The sequence below is a fragment of the Panulirus ornatus genome, chromosome 19 (genome assembly GCF_036320965.1).
Source record: "Panulirus ornatus isolate Po-2019 chromosome 19, ASM3632096v1, whole genome shotgun sequence".
Lineage (NCBI taxonomy): Eukaryota > Metazoa > Arthropoda > Malacostraca > Decapoda > Palinuridae > Panulirus > Panulirus ornatus.
In genome coordinates, this window is record NC_092242.1 from 37,733,840 (window position 1) to 37,759,001 (window position 25,162).

The 25,162-nt window shown below is 39.4% G+C and overlaps 1 pseudogene; it reads left to right on the plus strand.

Moving 5' to 3' along the window:
* Window positions 1-2,129: 2,129 nt before the first annotated feature.
* LOC139755692 (eukaryotic elongation factor 2 kinase pseudogene) overlaps window positions 2,130-25,162 on the plus strand; it is a 76,631-nt pseudogene continuing 53,598 nt past the window's right edge.

Below are 25,162 nucleotides of genomic sequence, written 5' to 3' on the forward strand. Positions count from 1 at the left end.
TGTCCTATTCTGCCTTTGGGGGAAGTAAGAGTTCTAGATCAACCCAGTGTAATATTTATGACCTGAATTTAGTGGATGTTAATAATGAAGTAGTGTGTTTACTTGCAGCTGAAGTGCCCACAATATGTGCTCCATTATTACGTCCTTGTGTTCCAGCTGAAACCCTACTGCCCTTTAAGTTTGTGCAGTTAGCAGATGACTATGAGCGGGACAGGAAGGCAAATGTTGACATTTTGATAGGACTCGATGCCTATTGGAAAATTGTAATCCCCAACAAGAATTTGCAGGTTGAGGGACTAGTGGCTCAAGAGACGGTGTTTGGTTGGATCCTGTCTGGGATTTGTGCTTCGGCATCCAAGGGAAATGTTAAGTTGTCTCAGATGTTATGCATTAACAATTTCAATGAGAATGAGTTACATAAGTTTTGGGATTTAGAGTCAGTGGGAATTTATGACAAGGAAGTATATCCTGATGTTAGCAACCATCCTGTGTTAAAATCCTTTTCAGAGACAGTTAAGTTTAAGGATGATAGATATGAGGTTGCTCTTCCCTGGAAAGCAGAGCATAAGTGTAGCCTCCAAAATAATGAAAGGCTGGCAGGGAAAAGGTTGTTATGTTTGATGCATAAATTTAACTCCTATCCTAACTTCAGGAGGAGTATGATGCCGTATTTGAGGGTTACGAAAGGGAAGGCATCATTGAAGAGGTACCTGAGGGTGAGATGAACAGCTCATACCCCACATTCTACCTTCCTCATCATCCCGTCGTCAGGGAAATCAGCACCACAAGTAAAGTAAGACCAGTCTTTGACACATCTGCTGTGAGCTATAATGGAGTCTCATTAAATCACTGTCTTGAGGTGGGTCCCCCTCTTAACCCACAGTTGGTAGAGGTACTTATGAGGTTCAGAAGGTGGAAGGTTGCCTTAACTGGTGATATCACTAAAACTTTCCTCCAGATTAATGTAAGGAAAGAAGACAGGGACGTACATAGACTTCTTTGGAACTATAATGGTATCATTCGGATAATGAGATTTACTAGAGTTCCATTTGGTAATAAAAGTAGTCCATTTCTGTTGAACGCAACTGTTAAACATCATCTTAAAAGCTTTCCTGATTCTGAAGTTATTACAGAGCTAAAGGATAACCTATATGTGGATGACTGGTTGTCAGGAGCTGACAGTGCAGAGGAAGCCTTTGCTAAGTTTGATGAGGCACGGTCAGTTCTATCCAAAGCCAGTATGACACTTTCAAAGTGGAGCTCGAACTGCAATGCCTTAGAAGACAGATTTAATGACTACTTAGAGCCCAGCAAGCATGCCGAGACAAAGATTCTTGGTTTACAGTGGTGGTTGACGAGAGATAGTTTTTCATTTGATTGTTTAGATTTGAAGGATCTTGAGGTAGCATCCACAAAGAGAGCAGTTTTCAGTGTCGTCAGTAAATTATTTGATCCTCTTGGCCTTCTATGCCCAGTAATCATGATGGCAAAAATTATGTTCCAAGATATTTGGAGACTTAGAATTTCTTGGGGTAAGATCTTGCCTACAGAGTTGCAACACCGGTTTCAGAAGTGGGTTCAAAATATAAAAGTTCTTAACACATGGGAAGTTAATCGTTGTTACTTTCCAGAACTTGTATGGAACAAGCTACAAAATGTAAAACTGCATGCCTTTGGAGATGCTTCCGAGAAGGGGTTTGGTGCCTGTGTATACTTGAGAGTTCCTGATAACGACGGGTCATTTAAGGTAATCTTAGTTCTAGCCAAAGGAAGGGTAGCACCTATTAAAAAATTTTCGGTGCCGAGGTTGGAATTAATGGGTGCTCTACTGTGTGCTAGGCTATCGGCATTTGTGAAGACTTCCCTACACTTAATTGATGCACTAATGTACTGCTGGACTGATTCTAAAGTAGCATTGTCATGGATAAAGGGAGGCCCTAATAGATGGAAGACTTTTGTAGCGAATAGAGTAACTGAGATTCAGAGTTTAATCCCCAGTTCAGTGGAAGCATATTCCTGGTGAAGATAATCCAGCAGACCTTATTTCTAGAGGTGACTTTGCTGAAAACTTGATTTCCTGTACCTCATCGCTGAATGGTCCTGCTTGGCTCTCTGAACACATTACTCCCATGCAGCAGGATCAGGTACCAGCAGCACTGCCCATTGTAGAAAAGGTATTCGATGACAGCCCAGTGACATGCTTTGTGTCCGAGCATCCATCAGTAGGGATTGACTACGCGCGCTGGGGTCATTTTACAAAAGGTATTAAGTGTGTAGCTTGGGTAATAAGGTTTGTGAACAATTGTAAACCTCATGCTGTTAAATGTTTTGGGCCCTTGTCTTATACAGAGTTAGATCAAGCTAAAACAAAGTTAATAATCTGTCTTCAGAGAGAAAGGTACAGCCAAGAGAACAATGCCTTAATGCCGCAAACCTACATTCACTGAGAACCAGTCACGTTCCTCTCTTCCTACAAGTACACATGCCTTGCATCCTCGATAAAGGCTTTTCACTGCCTCTAACAACTTGCCTCCCACACCATGCATTCGTAATACCTTCAACAGAGTATCTCTTTCAACTCTATTATATGCCTTCTCCAGATCCATAAATGCAACATAAAAATGCATTTGTATTACTCACACACATCCTTCAAAGCAAACACCTGATCCACACATCCTCTAACACTTCTGAAACGACACTGCTCTTCCCTAATCTGATGCTCTGTACATGCCTTCACCCTCTCAATCAATACCCTCCCATATAATTTACCAAGAATACTCAATAAACTTATACCTCTCTAATTTCAGCACTCACTCTTATCCTCTTTGTCTTTGTACAGTGGAACTATGCAAGCATTCCTCCAATCATCAGGCATCTCACCACGAGTCATACATACATTAAACAACATTACCAACCAATCAACAGTACGATCACCCACTTTTTATTTTTATAAATTCCACTGCAAGCCCATCCAAACATGCTGCCTTGCCAGCTTTGATCTTCCGCAAGGCTTTTACTACCTCTTCTCTGTTTACCAAATCATTTTTCCTAACCCTCTCACTTTGCACACCACCTTGACCAAAACACCTTATATCTGCCACTCTATCATCAAACACATTCAAAAACCTTCAAAATACTAACTCCTTCTCCTTCTCACAGAACCACTACTTGTTATCACCTCCCCATTAGCCCCCTTCACTGAAGTTCCCATTTGCTCCCTTGCCCTACGCACTTTATTTACCTCCTTACAAAACATCTTTTTATTCTCCTTAAAATTTAATGATACTCTCTCACCCCAACTCTCATTTGCCCTCTTTTTCACCTCTTGCAACTTTCTCTTGACCTCCAGCCTCTTTCTTCTATACATCTCCCATTCATTTGCTGTTTTTCCCTGCAAAAATCGTCCAAACGCCTCTATCTTCTTTTTCACTAATAATCTTACTTCTTTATCCCACCACTCCCTACCCTTTCTAATCAACCCACCATCCACGCTTCTCACGCGACTAGTATCTTTTGCGCAAGCCATCACTGCTTCCCTAAATACATCCCATTTGTCCCCCACTCCCCTTACCTCCTTTTTTCTCACCTTTTTCCATTCTATACTCAGTCTCTCCTCTAACTTCCTCACACAAGTCTCCTTCCCAAGCTCACTTTCTCTCAGCACTCTCTTCACCCAAACATCCTCTCTTCTTTTCTGAAAACCCTTACAAATCTTCACCTTCGCCTCAACAAGAAGATGATCAGACATCCCTCCAGTTGCACCTCTCAGCACATTACATATATATATATATATATATTTTTTTTTTTTTTTTTTTTTTTTTTTTTTTTTTTTATACTTTGTCGCTGTCTCCCGCGTTTGCGAGGTAGCGCAAGGAAACAGACGAAAGAAATGGCCCAACCCCCCCCCCCCCCCATACACATGTACATACACACGTCCACACACGCAAATATTCATACCTACACAGCTTTCCATGGTTTACCCCAGACGCTTCACATGCCTTGATTCAATCCACTGACAGCACGTCAACCCCTGTATACCACATCGCTCCAATTCACTCTATTCCTTGCCCTCCTTTCACCCTCCTGCATGTTCAGGCCCCGATCACACAAAATCCTTTTCACTCCATCTTTCCACCTCCAATTTGGTCTCCCTCTTCTCCTCGTTCCCTCCACCTCCGACACATATATCCTCTTGGTCAATCTTTCCTCACTCATTCTCTCCATGTGCCCAAACCACTTCAAAACACCCTCTTCTGCTCTCTCAACCACGCTCTTTTTATTTCCACACATCTCTCTTACCCTTACGTTACTTACTCGATCAAACCACCTCACACCACACATTGTCCTCAAACATCTCATTTCCAGCACATCCATCCTCCTACGCACAACTCTATCCATAGCCCACGCCTCGCAACCATACAACATTGTTGGAACTACTATTCCTTCAAACATACCCATTTTTGCTTTCCGGGATAATGTTCTCGACTTCCACACATTTTTCAAGGCTCCCAAAATTTTCGCCCCCTCCCCCACCCTATGATCCACTTCCGCTTCCATGGTTCCATCCGCTGACAGATCCACTCCCAGATATCTAAAACACTTCACTTCCTCCAGCCTCTCACCATTCAAACTCACCTCCCAATTGACTTGACCCTCAACCCTACTTGTTAGAAGCAGTGAAAAGTTTTTATCGAGGATGTAAGGCATGTGTACGTGTAGGAAGAGAGGAAAGTGATTGGTTCTCAGTGAATGTAGGTTTGCGGCAGGGGTGTGTGATGTCTCCATGGTTGTTTAATTTGTTTATGGATGGGGTTGTTAGGGAGGTAAATGCAAGAGTTTTGGAAAGAGGGGCAAGTATGAAGTCTGTTGGGGATGAGAGAGCTTGGGAAGTGAGTCAGTTGTTGTTCGCTGATGATACAGCGCTGGTGGCGGATTCATGTGAGAAACTGCAGAAGCTGGTGACGGAGTTTGGTAAAGTGTGTGGAAGATATATATATATATATATATATATATATATATATATATATATATATATATATATATATATATATATATATATATGTAATGTGCTGAGAGGTGCAATATATATATATATATATATATATATATATATATATATATATATATATATATATATATATATATATATATATAAATATATATATATATATATATATATATATATATATATATATATATATATATATATATATATATATATATATATATATATATATATATATATATATATATATATATATATATATATTTATATATATATATTTATATATATATGTACACATATATATATATATATATATATATATATATATATATATATATATATATATATATATATATATATATATATATATATATATATATGTATATATTATCCCTGGGGATAGGGGAGAAAGAATACTTCCCACGTATTCCCTGCGTGTCGTAGAAGGCGACTAAAAGGGGAGGGAGCGGGTGGCTGGAAATCCTCCCCTTTCTTTTTTTTTTTTTTTTAATTTTCCAAAAGAAGGAACAGAGAAGGGGGTCAGGTGAGGATATTCCCTCTAAGGCCCAGTTCTCTCTTCTTAACGCTACCTCGCTAATACGGGAAATGGGAAATAGTATGAAAAAAAAAAAAATATATATATATATATATATATATATATATATATATATATATATATATATATATATATATATATATATATATATATATATATATATATATATATATATATATGCATATATATATATATATATATATATATATATATATATATATATATATATATATATATATATATATATATATATATATATATATATATATATATATATATATTTCTTTTTTTTTTCTTTTCATACTATTCGCCATTTCCCGCATTAGCGAGGTAGCGTTGAGAACAGAGGACTGGGCTTTTGAGGGAATATCCTCACCTGGCCCCCTTCTCTGTTCCCTCTTTTGGAAAATTAAAGAAAAAGCGAGAGGGGATGATTTCCAGCCACCCGCTCCCTCCCCTTTTAGTCGCCTTCTACGACGTGCAGGGAATACGTGGGAAGCATTCTTTCTCCCCTATCCCAAGGGATATATATATATATATATATATATATATATATATATATATATATATATATATATATATATATATATATATATTTTTTTTTTTTTTTTTTTTTTTTATACTTTGTCGCTGTCTCCCGCGTTTGCGAGGTAGCGCAAGGAAACAGACGAAAGAAATGGCCCAACCCCCCCCCCCATACACATGTACATACGTCCACACACGCAAATATACATACCTACACAGCTTTCCATGGTTTACCCCAGACGCTTCACATGCCTTGATTCAATCCACTGACAGCACGTCAACCCCTGTATACCACATCGCTCCAATTCACTCTATTCCTTGCCCTCCTTTCACCCTCCTGCATGTTCAGGCCCCGATCACACAAAATCTTTTTCACTCCATCTTTCCACCTCCAATTTGGTCTCCCTCTTCTCCTCGTTCCCTCCACCTCCGACACATATATCCTCTTGGTCAATCTTTCCTCACTCATTCTCTCCATGTGCCCAAACCATTTCAAAACACCCTCTTCTGCTCTCTCAACCACGCTCTTTTTATTTCCACACATCTCTCTTACCCTTACGTTACTCACTCGCTCAAACCACCTCACACCACACATTGTCCTCAAACATCTCATTTCCAGCACATCCATCCTCCTGCGCACATCTCTATCCATAGCCCACGCCTCGCAACCATACAACATTGTTGGAACTACTATTCCTTCAAACATACCCATTTTTGCTTTCCGAGATAATGTTCTCGACTTCCACACATTTTTCAAGGCTCCCAAAATTTTCGCCCCCTCCCCCACCCTATGATCCACTTCCGCTTCCATGGTTCCATCCGCTGACAGATCCACTCCCAGATATCTAAAACACTTCACTTCCTCCAGTTTTTCTCCATTCAAACTCACCTCCCAATTGACTTGACCCTCATCCCTACTGTACCTAATAACCTTGCTCTTATTCACATTTACTCTTAACTTTCTTCTTCCACACACTTTACCAAACTCAGTCACCAGCTTCTGCAGTTTCTCACATGAATCAGCCACCAGCGCTGTATCATCAGCGAACAACAACTGACTCACTTCCCAAGCTCTCTCATCCCCAACAGACTTCATACTTGCCCCTCTTTCCAGGACTCTTGCATTTACCTCCCTAACAACCCCATCCATAAACAAATTAAACAACCATGGAGACATCACACACCCCTGCCGCAAACCTACATTCACTGAGAACCAATCACTTTCCTCTCTTCCTACACGTACACATGCCTTACATCCTCGATAAAAACTTTTCACTGCTTCTAACAACTTGCCTCCCACACCATATATTCTTAATACCTTCCACAGAGCATCTCTATCAACTCTATCATATGCCTTCTCCAGATCCATAAATGCTACATACAAATCCATTTGCTTTTCTAAGTATTTCTCACATACATTCTTCAAAGCAAACACCTGATCCACACATCCTCTACCACTTCTGAAACCGCACTGCTCTTCCCCAATCTGATGCTCTGTACATGCCTTCACCCTCTCAATCAATACCCTCCCATATAATTTACCAGGAATACTCAACAAACTTATACCTCTGTAATTTGAGCACTCACTCTTATCCCCTTTGCCTTTGTACAATGGCACTATGCACGCATTCCGCCAATCCTCAGGCACCTCACCATGAGTCATACATACATTAAATAACCTTACCAACCAGTCAACAATACAGTCACCCCCCTTTTTAATAAATTCCACTGCAATACCATCCAAACCTGCTGCCTTGCCGGCTTTCATCTTCCGCAAAGCTTTTACTACCTCTTCTCTGTTTACCAAATCATTTTCCCTAACCCTCTCACTTTGCACACCACCTCGACCAAAACACCCTATATCTGCCACTCTGTCATCAGACACATTCAACTAACCTTCAAAATACTCATTCCATCTCCTTCTCACATCACCGCTACTTGTTATCACCTCCCCATTTACGCCCTTCACTGAAGTTCCCATTTGCTCCCTTGTCTTACGCACCCTATTTACCTCCTTCCAGAACATCTTTTTATTCTCCCTAACATTTACTGATAGTCTCTCACCCCAACTCTCATTTGCCCTTTTTTTCACCTCTTGCACCTTTCTCTTGACCTCCTGTCTCTTTCTTTTATACTTCTCCCACTCAATTGCATTTTTTCCCTGCAAAAATCGTCCAAATGCCTCTCTCTTCTCTTTCACTAATACTCTTACTTCTTCATCCCACCACTCACTACCCTTTCTAAACAGCCCACCTCCCACTCTTCTCATGCCACAAGCATCTTTTGCGCAATCCATCACTGATTCCCTAAATACATCCCACTCCTCCCCCACTCCCCTTACTTCCATTGTTCTCACCTTTTTCCATTCTGTACACAGTCTCTCCTGGTACTTCCCCACACAGGTCTCCTTCCCAAGCTCACTCACTCTCACCACCTTCTTCACCCCAACATTCACTCCTCTTTTCTGAAAACCCATACTAATCTTCACCTTAGCCTCCACAAGATAATGATCAGACATCCCTCCAGTTGCACCTCTCAGCACATTAACATCCAAAAGTCTCTCTTTCGCACGCCTGTCAATTAACACATAATCCAATAACGCTCTCTGGCCATCTCTCCTACTTACATAAGTATACTTATGTATATCTCGCTTTTTAAACCAGGTATTCCCAATCATCAGTCCTTTTTCAGCACATAAATCTACAAGCTCTTCACCATTTCCATTTACAACACTGAACACCCCATGCATACCAATTATTCCCTCAACTGCCACATTACTCACCTTTGCATTCAAATCACCCATCACTATAACCCGGTCTCGTGCATCAAAACCGCTAACACACTCATTCAGCTGCTCCCAAAACACTTGCCTCTCATGATCTTTCTTCTCATGCCCAGGTGCATATGCACCAATAATCACCCACCTCTCTCCATCAACTTTCAATTTTACCCATATTAATCGAGAATTTACTTTCTTACATTCTATCACATACTCCCACAACTCCTGTTTCAGGAGTATTGCTACTCCTTCCCTTGCTCTTGTCCTCTCACTAACCCCTGACTTCACTCCCCAGACATTTCCAAACCACTCTTCCCCTTTACCCTTGAGCTTCGTTTCACTCAGAGCCAAAACATCCAGGTTCCTTTCCTCAAACATACTACCTATCTCTCCTTTTTTCACATCTTGGTTACATCCACACACATTTAGGCACCCCACTCTGAGCCTTCGAGGAGGATGATCACTCCCCGCGTGACTCCTTCTTCTGTTTCCCATTTTAGAAAGTTAATACAAGGAGGGGAGGATTTCCGGCCCCCCGCTCCCGTCCCCTCTAGTCGCTTTCTACGACACGCGAGGAATACGTGGGAAGTATTCTTTCACCCCTATCCCCAGGGATAATATACATATATATATACATATACACACACACACACATACACACACATACGCACATACACACACACACACACACATACATATATATACATATGAAAAATGTAAGAAACAATTTAGAAAACAAACTTTTAGATTGAAATGAATGAAAAAAAAGAATGTCACATAATGGTTCAACCTCTGGCTATGGAAAAGGAAATGTACAATTTATTCACACAAACGTCAATAGCAGTTCTCATCAATTTCACCACTGTATCAATAAGCTTCAATGTCTAAGCTACATTTTTCTCCAACTTCACTATTTTCTTGTCAAAAAAACACCATGCATGAAAACTATCACTCCATTAACACAACTATAAACATTTACTTCCCCTTTAAAAGTTCTGGGGAAGTCTGTCTCGATACACTGCGGCGAGGCGACGCGACGCTGACACAATCACTGTCACAATATCACTTCTGCCTCCCCAAGTCAATCTCTCAGCCACAGTGCAGGCCTTCATCGTCGAAATCGGTCTTCTTCCCTCGCTGCGTGTAGACAGGTGGCCACCTCATCGAGAAGTGTTGAGAGCTCCTGCTGCCAGCAAGAAAAACGTGGAAGCGTTTGGAAACTCCCGCTTGAAGAATGACGCCACCAGACAAGCGACGAGGTGCTGTGGTTTAATGACGTATTTCGGAACTTACACCTGACCTTCCACCACCTGTTGATCACAACTCGCTCCATCCAAGATGGGGGATGACCTAGAGGGAATGTGACCTAAGACACCTTCCATCATCATCTTGTAATATGCTGAAGCGACCTTGGATCCTTGGGGGAACCTTTTAAACACACGAGTTTTGCTGAAACATGGTGAAGTTACTCGTGTGTATATATATATATATATATATATATATATATATATATATATATATATATATATATATATATATATATATATATATATATATATATATATATATATATATATATATATATATATATATGTATATTCTTTCTTTTTTCTTTTAAACTATCCGCCATTTCCCGCATTAGCGAGGTAGCGTTAAGAACAGAGGACTGGGCCTTTGTGGAATATCCTCACCTGGCCCTCTCTGTTCCTTCTTTTGGAAAATCAAAAAAAGAAAAAAAAAATGAGAGGGGAGGATTTCCAGCCTCCCGCTCCCTCCCCTTTTAGTCGCCTTCTACGACACGCAGGGAATACGTGGGAAGTATTCTTCATCCCCTATCCCCAGGGATAATATATATATATATATATATATATATATATATATATATATATATATATATATATATATATATATATATATATATATATATATATATATATATATATATATATATATATATATATATATATATATATATATATTTATACATATATATATATAATATTATTTTATTATTATTCATTTTATTTATTTTGCTTTGTCGCTGTCTCCCGCGTTAGCGAGGTAGCGCAAGGAAACAGACGAAAGAAATGGACCAACCCACCCACATACACATGTATATACATATACGTCCACAAACGCAAATATACATACCTATACATCTCAATGTACACATATATATACACACACAGACATATGCATATATTCACATGTACATAATTCATTCTGCCTTTATTCATTCCTATCGCCACCTCGCCACACATAGAATAACAACCCCCTCCCCCTCATGTGTCCGAGATAGCGCTAGGAAAACACAACAACAAAGGCCCCATTCGTTCACACTCAGTCTCTAGCTGTCATGTAATAATGCACCGAAACCACAGCTCCCTTCCATATCCGGGCCCGAAAGAACTTTCCATGGTTTACCCCAGACGCTTCACATGCGATGGTTCAATCCATTGACAGCACGTCGACCCCGGTATAACACATCCTTCCAATTCACTCTATTCCTTGAACGCCTTTCACCCTCCTGCTTGTTCAGCCCCGGTCACTCAAAATCTTTTTCACTCCATCTTTCCACATCCAATTTGGTCTCCCACTTCTCCTCGTTCCCTCCACCTCTGACGCATATATCCTCTTAGTCAATCTTTCCTCACTCATTCTCTCCATTTGACCATACCATTTCAAAACACCCTCTTCTGCTCTCTCAACCACGCTCTTTTTATTTCCACACATTTCTCTTACCCTTACGTTACTTACTCGATCAAACCACCTCACACCACATATTGTCCTCAAACATCTCATTTCCAGTATATCCATCCTCCTTCGCACAACTCTATCCATAGCCACGCCTCGCAACCTTACAACATTGTTAGAACCACTATTCCTTCGAACATACCCATTTTTGATTTCCGAGATAATGTTTTCGACTTCCACACATTCTTCAACGCTCCCAGAATTTTCGCCCCCTCCCCCACCCTATGAGCCACTTCCGCTTCCATGGTTCCATCCGCTGCCAGATTCACTCACAAATATCTAAAACACTTTACTTCCTCCAGTTTTTGTCCATTCAAACTTACCTCCCAATTGACTTGACCCTCTACCCTACTGTACCTAGCAACCTTGCTCTTATTCACATTTACTATTAACTTTCTTCTTTCACACACTTTACCAAACTCAGTCACCACCTTCTGCAGTTTCTCACATGAATCAGCCACCAGCGCTGTATCATCAGCGAACAACAACTGACTCACTTCCCAGGCTCTCTCATCCCCAACAGACTTCATACTTGCTCCTCTTTGCAAAACTCTTGCATTCACCTCCCGAACAACCCCATCCATAAACAAATTAAACAATGTAAGAAAGTAAATTCTCGATTAATATGGGTAAAACTGAAAGTTGATGGAGAGAGATGGGTGATTATTGGTGCACATGCACCTGAGCATGAAAGAAAGATCATGCGAGGCAAGTGTTTTGGGACGAGCTGAATGAGTGTGTTAGTGGTTTTGATGCACGAAACCGGGTTATAGTGATGGGTGATTTAAATGCAAAGGTGAGTAATGTGGCAGTTAAGGGAATAATTGGTATACATGGGGTGTTCAGTGTTGTAAATGGAAATGGTGAAGAGCTTGCAGATTTACGTGCTGAAAAAGGTCTGGTGATTAGGAATACCTGGTTTAAAAAGCGAGATATACATAAGTATACGTATGTAAGTAAGAGAAATGGCCAGAGAGCGTTATTGGATTACGTGTTAATTGACAGGCGCGCGAAAGAGAGACTTTTGGATGTTAATGTGCTGAGAGGTGCAACTAGAGGGATGTCTGATCATTATCTTGTGAAGGCTAAGGTGAAGATTTGTATGGGTTTTCAGAAAAGAAGAGTGAATGTTGGGGTGAAGAGGGTGGTGAGAGTAATTGAGCTTGGGAAGGAGACTTGTGTGAGGAAGTACCAGGAGAGACAGAGTACAGAATGGAAAAAGGTGAGAACAATGGAAGTAAGGGAAGTGGGGGAGGAATGGGATGTATTTAGGGAATCAGTGATGGATTGCGCAAAAGATGCTTGTGGCATGAGAAGAGTGGGAGATGGGTTGATTAGAAAGGGTAGTGAGTGGTGGGATGAAGAAGTAAGATTATTCGTGAAAGAGGAGAGAGAGGCATTTGGACGATTTTTGCAGGGAAAAAATGCAATTGAGTGGGAGATGTATAAAAGAAAGAGACAGGAGGTCAAGAGAAAGGTGCAAGAGTTGAAAAAGAGGGCAAATGGGAGTTGGGGTGAGAGAGTATCATTAAATTTTAGGGAGAATAAAAAGCTGTTCTGGAAGGAGGTAAATAAAGTGCGTAAGACAAGGGAGCAAATGGGAACTTCAGTGAAGGGCGCAAATGGGGAGGTGATAACAAGTAGTGGTTATGTGAGAAGGAGATGGAGTGAGTATTTTGAAGGTTTGTTGAATGTGTTTGATGATAAAGTGGCAGATATGGGGGGTTTTGGTCGAGGTGGTGTGCAAAGTGAGAGGGTTAGGGAAAATGATTTGGTAAACAGAGAATAGGTAGTAAAAGCTTTGCGGAAGATGAAAGCCGGAAAGGCAGCAGGTTTGGATGGTATTGCACTGGAATTTATTGAAAAAGGGGGTGACTGTATTATTGACTGGTTGGTAAGGTTATTTAATATATGTATGACTCATGGTGAGGTGCCTGAGGATTGGCGGAATGCGTGCATAGTGCCATTGCACAAAGGCAAAGAGGATAAGAGTGAGTGCTCAAATTACAGAGGTATAAGTTTGTTGAATATTCCTTGTAAATTATATGGGAGGGTATTGATTGAGAGGGTGAAGACATGTACAGAGCATCAGAATGGGGAAGAGCAGTGTGGTTTCAGAAGTGGTAGAGGATGTGTGGATCAGGAGTTTGCTTTGAAGAATGTATGTGAGAAATACTCAGAAAAGCGAATGGATTTGTATGTAGCATTTATGGATCTGGAGAAGGCATATGATAGAGTTGATAGAGATGCTCTGTGGAAGGTATTAAGAATATATGGTGTGGGAGGCACGTTGTTAGAAGCAGTGAAAAGTTTTTATCGAGGATGTAATGCATGTGTACGTGTAGGAAGAGAGGAAAGTGATTGGTTCTCAGTGAATATAGGTTTGCGGTAGGGGTGTGTGATGTCTCAATGGTTGTTTAATTTGTTTATGGATGGGGTTGTTAGGGAGGTGAATGCAAGAGTTTTGCAAAGAGGGGCAAGTACGAAGTCTGTTGTGGATGAGAGAGCTTGGGAAGTGAGTCAGTTGTTGTTCGCTGATGATACAGCGCTGGTGGCTGATCCATGTGAGAAACTGCAGAAGCTGGTGACTGAGTTTGGTAAAGTGTGTGAAAGAAGAAAGTTAAGAGTAAATGTGAATAAGAGCAAGGTTATTAGGTACAGTAGGGTTGAGGGTCAAGTCAATCGGGAGGTAAGTTTGAATGGAGAAAAACTGGAGGAAGTAAAGTGTTTTAGATATCTGGGAATGGATCTGGCAGAGGATGGAACCATGGAAGCGGAAGTGGATCATAGGGTGGGAGAGGGGGCGAAAATCCTGGGAGCCTTGAAGAATGTGTGGAAGTCGAGAACATTATCTCGGAAAGCAAAAATGGGTATGTTTGAAAGAATAGTGGTTACAACAATGTTGTATTGTTGCGAGGCGTGGGCTAAGGATAGAGTTGTGCGCAGGGGGATGGATGTGCTGGAAATGAGATGTTTGAGGACAATGTGTGGTGTGAGGTGGTCTGATCGAGTAAGTAACGTAAGGGTAAGAGAAATGTGTGGAAATAAAAAGAGCGTGGTTCAGAGAGCATAAGAGGGTCTTTTGAAATGTTTGGGCACATGGAGAGAATAAGTGAGGAAAGATTGACCAAGAGGATATATGTGTCGGAGGTGGAGGGAATGAGGAGAAGTGGGAGACCAAATTGGAGGTGGAAAGACGGAGTGAAAAAGATTTTGTGTGATCGGGGCCTGAACGTGCAGGAGGGTGAAAGGAGGGCAAGGAAAAGAGTGAATATGATCGATGTGGTATACCGGGATTGACGTGCCGTCAGTGGATTGAATCAGGGCATGTGAAGCGTCTGGGGTAAACCATGGAAAGCTGTGTAGGTATGTATATTTGCGTGTGTAGACGTATGTATATACATGTGTATGGGGGTGGGTTGGGCCATTTCTTTCGTCTGTTTCCTTGCGCTACCTCGCAAACGCGGGAGACAGCGGAAAAACAAAAATCAAAAATTTATATATGTATATATATATATATATATATATATATATATATATATATATATATATATATATATATATATATATATATACATATTGGAAAGGATCACAATTTTGCGCGTGATCAAGATATTCCTATGAGTCCACGGGGAAAATGAAACACGAAAAGTTCCCAAGTGCACTTTCGTATAGTAATCACACCATCAGGGGAGACACAAGAGAAAAATATAACAGTCAGTTGATATGCATCGAAGAGACGAAGCTAGGACGCCATTTGGTAAACATGTGATTGTCCAAAACATACAACGAACGTTCATAAACTTAGCATTTTAAAAATCTTATCAACAATAAAGTTATCTAATTTGTACAGACCGTCACTAATATTAAGATAATAATTTTTTGTGTATTTCATAATAGAAGTTTCAATGATATTTCTCTTGGTAATAGAGTTAGAGTTAACAACTGAGATGGCGTTACTCCAGTCAGTACAATTATCATAGTTTTTAACATGATTAAACAAGGCATTTGATCCTTGTCCCGTTCTTATACTATATTTATGTTGCTTAAGTTTAACAGAAAGATCCTTAACAGTCTGACCAACATAAAATTTATCACATTTTCCACAAGGAACTTTATAGATGCAACCAAGAGAATTTTCTGGTGAATTCATGATTAAGATATTCTTTATAGTATTATTGTTGCTAAAGGCAACATTTACATGAAAGGATTTAAGCAACATGGGAAGCAAAGCGAAATTATTATTAAAAGAGAGAACTAAAAGATTCTTGGTGTTAATGGGAGGTTTGGGCTCAACTCTATAAAATGATTTCTTTGCTAACTTAAGGGATTTATCAATGAAAAATCTAGGGTAATTTAACTTAGATCTAATGAAATATATCTTCTCAAACTCATCATCAATAAACTCTGCACTGCAAATACGCAATGCCCTTAGGAACATAGATTGAAATAACGATAATTCAACTCTGTCATGTTGAGATGAGTAATAATGAATATTTGTGCATACATTGGTGGGTTTTCTGTATATGCTAAACTTAAACTTGTTTCCTTGTTTATGGATCATGCAATCTAAAAATGGTAAATACCATTATTTTCATTTTCTACAGTAAATTTGATGGAAGGTACTAAATTGTTAAGTAAGGGGAGAAATATTTGTAAATTTTCATTTGTTGGCCAAACACAAAGAACATCATCTACATACCTAAACCAAATTGCATTAGAAGGTAAGATTTTTTTTTTTTCTTTTTTTATACTTTGTTGCTGTCTCCCGCGTTTGCGAGGTAGCGCAAGGAAACAGACGAAAGAAATGGCCCAACCCCCCCCATACACATGTATATATATACGTCCACACACGCAAATATACATACCTACACAGCTTTCCATGGTTTACCCCAGACGCTTCACATGCCTTGATTCAATCCACTGACAGCACGTCAGCCCCGGTATACCACATCGCTCCAATTCACTCTATTCCTTGCCCTCCTTTCACCCTCCTGCATGTTCAGGCCCCGATCACACAAAATCTTTTTCACTCCATCTTTCCACCTCCAATTTGGTCTCCCTCTTCTCCTTGTTCCCTCCACCTCCGACACATATATCCTCTTGGTCAATCTTTCCTCACTCATCCTCTCCATGTGCCCAGACCACTTCAAAACACCCTCTTCTGCTCTCTCAACCACGCTCTTTTTATTTCCACACATCTCTCTTACCCTTACGTTACTCACTCGATCAAACCACCTCACACCACACATTGTCCTCAACCATCTCATTTCCAGCACATCCATCCTCCTGCGCACAACTCTATCCATAGCCCACGCCTCGCAACCATACAACATTGTTGGAACCACTATTCCTTCAAACATACCCATTTTTGCTTTCCGAGATAATGTTCTCGACTTCCACACATTCTTCAAGGCCCCCTGAATTTTCGCCCCCTCCCCCACCCTATGATCCACTTCCGCCTCCATGGTTCCATCCGCTGCCAGATCCACTCCCAGATATCTAAAACACTTCACTTCCTCCAGTTTTTTTCCATTCAAACTCACCTCCCAGTTATTCACATTTACTCTTAACTTTCTTCTTCCACACACTTTACCAAACTCAGTCACCAGCTTCTGCAGTTTCTCACATGAATCAGCCACCAGCGCTGTATCATCAGCGAACAACAACTGACTCACTTCCCAAACTCTCTCATCCCCAACAGACTTCATACTTGCCCCTCTTTGCAAAACTCTTGCATTTACCTCCCTAACAACCCCATCCATAAACAAATTAAACAACCATGGAGACATCACACACCCCTGCCGCAAACCTACATTCACTGAGAACCAATCACTTTCCTTTAGTAATTTTGTTTCAAAAAATTCCATATAAAGATTACTTAGTACAGGTGAAATAGGGTTACCCATTGCCATACCATATTTTTGAGCATAATAATCTTCATTATATTGAAATACACAATCTTTTATACACAATTTTATCGGTTCAATGAAATTATCCTTTGAAACAGGTAAATGAATATCATCCAAGACATCAAATAAATATTCTAAAAGGTCATCAACTGGAACTTTAGTGAAAAGTGAGGAAACATCAAAGCTAACTAGTTTGAAATCAAAATTAAATTGATATTGTTTAGCTTGTTGACTAAATCTACATTGTTCATGACATTAGAACTTGATACCTTACCCACTAAAGGGCTTAATAAGAAAACTAACCATTTTGATTCTTTATATGTGATGGAGCCTACTGAACTCACTATAGGTCTTGCTGGAAAATTTTGTTTATGTGTTTTGATAAGTCCATACATATATTGCAATGAAGGGGAGAAAGATGACAAATTTTTGATAAGAGAAATGTTACCTTTCCACAACAACTTCATTTCTTTATTGAAGTGAGAATTAACTGCTTCTAAGGGATTTTTATTAAGTTTAGAATATGTTGTGTTATCATTTAGAAGATCATTCATTTTAGATAAATGCTTACTTTTGTCTAAAATCACAACAGTGTTAGCCTTTTCTGCTTTAGTAATATGCATATCCTTGTCTTTTTTTAAGGTGTTAATAGCTCTTATGAATCTTTTAGGGCAATTAGCTTCCACTGGTTTTGACAAACTGGCATACACTAAACCCTTGCAAATATTGATATCATCATTACTTAAATTACTGTATTTTTCTAAATCACAAAAAGACTTTGTGACATCAACACAGATGGCTTCTCTGTTAGAGTACGTAAAACTTAAACCATAACCTAATGCACACAAGGAATCTTTATCTAGTTGTTTATTCGACAGGTTTACCACAAAAGATGGGTTTTTGTTCTTGGTCCAGTCGCTGTTTTCAATAAGATGGTCCAACTGACGGTTTAGTGACACTTGTAGCCTATTACGTTCTTTCCTTAATTCATCATAGCTATAGTCCAACATCCGGTTCTTCCACTGTGTCTGTATTGTCATTTGGAAGGCACGTATCTTCTCTATTGAAATGCGAAAAGCCTCCTCCTTTTCAAGTTTCTTTAATTCAATATTCTTCTTTAAAAAAGTATTTTGAAATTGGTCAAATGGTCGACCAGACAGCTGCAACAAACGTTGAGGTAGGACAGATCTTGGCATCACTTGTTCATCAAGGCATTTCCTAAGGAATTCAAATCGGAACTTCAGTATATATATATATATATATATATATATATATATATATATATATATATATATATATATATATATATATATATATATATATATATATATATATTTTTTTTTTTTTTTTTATACTTTGTCGCTGTCTCCCGCGTTTGCGAGGTAGCGCAAGGAAACAGACGAAAGAAATGGCCCAACCCCCCCCCCCCCATACACATGTATATACATACGTCCACACACGCAAATATACATACCTACACAGCTTTCCATGGTTTACCCCAGACGCCTCACACGCCCTGATTCAATCCACTGACAGCACGTCAACCCCGGTATACCACATCGCTCCAATTCACCCTATTCCTTGCCCTCCTTTCACCCTCCTGCATGTTCAGGCCCCGATCACACAAAATCTTTTTCACTCCATCTTTCCACCTCCAATTTGGTCTCCCTCTTCTCCTCGTTCCCTCCACCTCCGACACATATATCCTCTTGGTCAATCTTTCCTCACTCATTCTCTCCATGTGCCCAAACCACTTCAAAACACCCTCTTCTGCTCTCTCAACCACGCTCTTTTTATTTCCACACATCTCTCTTACCCTTACGTTACTCACTCGATCAAACCACCTCACACCACACATTGTCCTCAAACATCTCATTTCCAGCACATCCATCCTCCTGCGCACAACTCTATCCATAGCCCACGCCTCGCAACCATACAACATTGTTGGAACCACTATTCCTTCAAACATACCCATTTTTGCTTTCCGAGATAATGTTCTCGACTTCCACACATTCTTCAAGGCTCCCAGAATTTTCGCCCCCTCCCCCACCCTATGATCCACTTCCGCTTCCATGGTTCCATCCGCTGCCAGATCCACTCCCAGATATCTAAAACACTTCACTTCCTCCAGTTTTTCTCCATTCAAACTCACCTCCCAATTGACTTGACCCTCAACCCTACTGTACCTAATAACCTTGCTCTTATTCACATTTACTCTTAACTTTCTTCTTCCACACACTTTACCAAACTCAGTCACCAGCTTCTGCAGTTTCTCACATGAATCAGCCACCAGCGCTGTATCATCAGCGAACAACAACTGACTCACTTCCCAAGCTCTCTCATCCCCAACAGACTTCATACTTGCCCCTCTTTCCAAAACTCTTGCATTTACCTCCCTAACAACCCCATCCATAAACAAATTGAACAACCATGGAGACATCACACACCCCTGCCGCAAACCTACATTCACTGAGAACCAATCACTTTCCTCTCTTCCTACACGTACACATGCCTTACATCCTCGATAAAAACTTTTCACTGCTTCTAACAACTTTCCTCCCACACCATATATTCTTAATACCTTCCACAGAGCATCTCTATCAACTCTATCATATGCCTTCTCCAGATCCATAAATGCTACATACAAATCCGTTTGCTTTTCTAAGTATTTCTCACATACATTCTTCAAAGCAAACACCTGATCCACACATCCTCTACCACTTCTGAAACCACACTGCTCTTCCCCAATCTGATGCTCTGTACATGCCTTCACCCTCTCAATCAATACCCTCCCATATAATTTACCAGGAATACTCAACAGACTTATACCTCTGTAATTTGAGCACTCACTCTTATCCCCTTTGCCTTTGTACAATGGCACTATGCACGCATTCCGCCAATCCTCAGGCACCTCACCATGAGTCATACATACATTAAATAACCTTACCAACCAGTCAACAATACAGTCACCCCCTTTTTTAATAAATTCCACTGCAATACCATCCAAACCTGCTGCCTTTCCGGCTTTCATCTTCCGCAAAGCTTTCACTACCTCTTCTCTGTTTACCAAATCATTTTCCCTAACCCTCTCACTTTGCACACCACCTCGACCAAAACACCCTATATCTGCCACTCTATCATCAAACACGTTCAACAAACCTTCAAAATACTCACTCCATCTCCTTCTCACATCACCACTACTTGTTATCACCTCCCCATTTGCGCCCTTCACTGAAGTTCCCATTTGCTCCCTTGTCTTACGCACTTTATTTACCTCCTTCGAGAACATCTTTTTATTCTCCCTAAAATTTAATGATACTCTCTCACCCCAACTCTCATTTGCCCTTTTTTTCACCTCTTGCACCTTTCTCTTGACCTCCTGTCTCTTTCTTTTATACATCTCCTACTCAATTGCATTTTTTCCCTGCAAAAATCGTCCAAATGCCTCTCTCTTCTCTTTCACTAATACTCTTACTTCATCATCCCACCACTCACTACCCTTTCTAATCAACCCACCTCCCACTCTTCTCATGCCACAAGCATCTTTTGCGCACTCCATCACTGATTCCCTAAATACATCCCATTCCTCCCCCACTCCCCTTGCTTCCATTGTTCTCACCTTTTTCCATTCTGTACTCAGTCTCTCCTGGTACTTCCTCACACAGGTCTCCTTCTCAAGCTCACTTACTCACTTACTTATATATATATATATATATATATATATATATATATATATATATATATATATATATATATATATATATATATATATATATATATATATATATATATATATATATATATATATATATATATATATATATATATATATATATATATATATATATATATATATATATATATATATATATATATATATATATATATATATATATATATATATATATATATATATATATATATATATATATATATATATATATATATATATATATATATATATATATATATATATATATATATATATATATATATATATATATATATATATATATATATATATATATATATATATATATATATATATTCTTTTTTTCAAACTATTCGCCATTCCCCGCGTTAGCGAGGTAGCGTTAAGAACAGAGAACTGGGCCTTTGAGGGAATATCATCACCTGGCCCCCTTCTCTGTTCCTTCTTTTGGAAAATTAAAAAAAAAAATAAAGAGAGGGGAGGATTTCCAGCCCCCCGCTCCCTCCCCTTTTAGTCGCCTTCTACGACACGCAAGGAATACGTGGGAAGTATGCTTTCTCACCTATCCCCAGGGATAATATATATATATATATATATATATTATCATTTATTTATTTATTATACTTTGTCGCTGTCTCCCGCGTTTGCGAGGTAGCGCAAGGAAATAGACGAAAGAAATGGCCTATCCCCCCCCCCCCATACACATGTATATACATACGTCCACACACGCAAATATACATACCTACACAGCTTTCCATGGTTTACCCCAGACGCTTCACATGCCTTGATTCAATCCACTGACAGCACGTCAACCCCGGTATACCACATCGCTCCAATTCACTCGATTCCATGCCCTCCTTTCACCCTCCTGCATGTTCAGGCCCCGATCACACAAAATCTTCTTCACTCCATCTTTCCACCTCCAATTTGGTCTCCCTCTTCTCCTCGTTCCCTCCACCTCCGACACATATATCCTCTTGGTCAATCTTTCCTCACTCATTCTCTCCATGTGCCCAAACCATTTCAAAACACCCTCTTCTGCTCTCTCAACCACGCTCTTTTTATTTCCACACATCTCTCTTACCCTTACGTTACTTACTCGATCAAACCACCTCACACCACACATTGTCCTCAAACATCTCATTTACAGCACATCCATCCTCCTGCGCACCACTCTATCCATAGCCCTCGCCTCGCAACCATACAACATTGTTGGAACCACTATTCCTTCAAACATACCAATTTTTGCTTTCCGAGATAATGTTCTCGACTTCCACACATTCTTCAAGGCTCCCAGAATTTTCGCCCCCTTCCCCACCCTATGATCCACTTCCGCTTCCATGGTTCCATCCGCTGCCAGATCCACTCCCAGATATATATATATACAAATATATACTGAATGATGGCAAAAATTATGTTCCAAGATATTTGGAGACTTAGACTTTCTTGGGATGAGATCTTGCCTACAGAATTGCAACACCGGCTTCAGAAGTGGGTTGAAAATATAAAAGTTCTTAACACATGGGAAGTTAATCGTTGTTACTTTCCAGAACTTGTATGGAACAAGCTACAAAATGTAGAACTGCATGCCTATGGAGATGCTTCCGAGAAGGGGTATGGTGTCTCTGTATACTTGAGAGTTCCTGATAATGACGGGTCATTTAAGGTAATCTTAGTTCTAGCCAAAGGAAGGGTAGCACCTATCAAGAAATTGTCGGTGCCGAGGTTGGAATTAATGGGTGCTCTATGTGTGCTAGGCTATTTGTATTTGTGAAGACTTCCCTAAACTTAATTGATGTACAAATGTACTGCTGGACTGATTCTAAAGTAGCATTGTCATGGATAAAGGGAGACCCTAATAGATGGAAGACTTTTGTAGCGAATAAAGTAACTGAGATTCAGAGTTTAATCCCCCAGTTCAGTGGAAGCATATTCCTGGTAAAGATAATCCAGCAGACCTTATTTCCAGAGGTGCCTTTGCTGAAGACTTGATTTCCTGTACCTCATGGCTGAATGGTCCTGCTTGGCTCTCTGAACACATTACTCCCATGCAGCAGGATCAGGTACCAGCAGCACTGTCCATTGTAGAAGAGATATTCGATGACAGCCCAGTGACATGCTTAGTTTGAGCATCCATCAGTAAGGAATGACTACGCGCGCTGGGGTCATTTTACAAAAGCTATAATGTGTGTAGCTTGGGTAATAATGTTTGTGAACAATTGTAAACCTCATGCTGTTAAATGTTTTGGGCCCTTGTCTTATACAGAGTTAGATCACGCTAAGACAAAGTTAATAATTTGTGTTCAGAGAGAAAGGTACAGCCAAAAGATCAATGCCTTAATGCCGCAAACCTACATTCACTGAGAACCAGTTACTCTCCTCTCTTCCTACAAGTACACATGCCTTACATCCTCGATAAAAGCTTTTCCCTGCTTCTAACAACTTTCCTCCAACACCATATATTCGTAATACCTTCAACAGAGTATCTCTATCAACTCTATCATATGCCTTCTCCAGATCCATAAATGCTACATACAAATGCATTTGTATTTCTCACACACATCCTTCAAAGCAAACACCTGATCCACACATCCTCTAACACTTCTGAAACGACACTGCTCTTCCCTAATCTGATGCTCTGTACATGCCTTCACCCTCTCAGTCAATACCCTCCCATATAATTCACCAAGAATACTCAATAAACGTATACCTCTGTAATTTCAGCACTCACTCTTGTCCCCTTTGTCTTTGTACAGTGGAACTATGCAAGCATTCCTCCAATCATCAGGCATCTCACCATGAATCATACATACATTAAATAACCTTACCAACCAATTAACAGTACGGTCACCACCTTTTTTTTATAAATTCCACTGCAATCCCATTCAAACCTGCTGCCTTCCCGGCTTTCATCTTCCGCAAGGCTTTTACTACCTCTTCTCTGTTTACCAAATCATTTTTCCTAACCCTCTCACTTTGCACACCACCTTGAAAAAAAACACCTTATATCTGCCACTCTATCATCAAACACATTCAAAAACCTTCAAATACTAACTCCATCTCCTTCTCACAGAACCACTACTTGTTATCACCTCCCAATTAGCCCCCTTCACTGAAGTTCCCATTTGCTCCCTTGCCTTACGCACTTTATTTACCTCCTTACAAAACATCTTTTTATTCTCCCTAAAATTTAATGATACTCTCTCACCCCAACTATCATTTGCCCTCTTTTACACCTCTTGCAACTTTCTCTTAACCTCCAGCCTCTTTCTTTTATAGATCTCCCATTCATTTGCTGTTTTTCCCTGTAAAAATCGTCGAATCGCCTCTATCTTCTCTTTCACTAATAATCTTACTTCTTTATCGCACCACTCCCTACCCTTTCTAATCAACCCACCTCCCACGCTTCTCATGCGACAAGTATCTTTTGCGCAAGCCATCACTGCTTCCCTAAATACATCTCATTTCTCCCCCACTCCCTTTATCTCCTTTTTTCTCACCTTTTTCCCTTCTGTACTCATTCTCTCCTCTTACTTCCTCACACAAGTCTCCTTCCCAAGCTCACTTTTTTCTCACCACTCTCTTCACCCCAACAATATATATATATATATATATATATATATATATATATATATATATATATATATATATATATATATATATATATATATATATATATATATATATATATATATATATATATATGTATATATATATATATATATATATATATATATATATATATATATATATATATATATATATATATATATATATATATATATATATATATATATATATATATATATATATATATATATATATATATATATATATATATATATTATATATATATATATATATATATATATATATATATATATTATTTATTTTATTTATTTTGCTTTGTCGCTGTCTC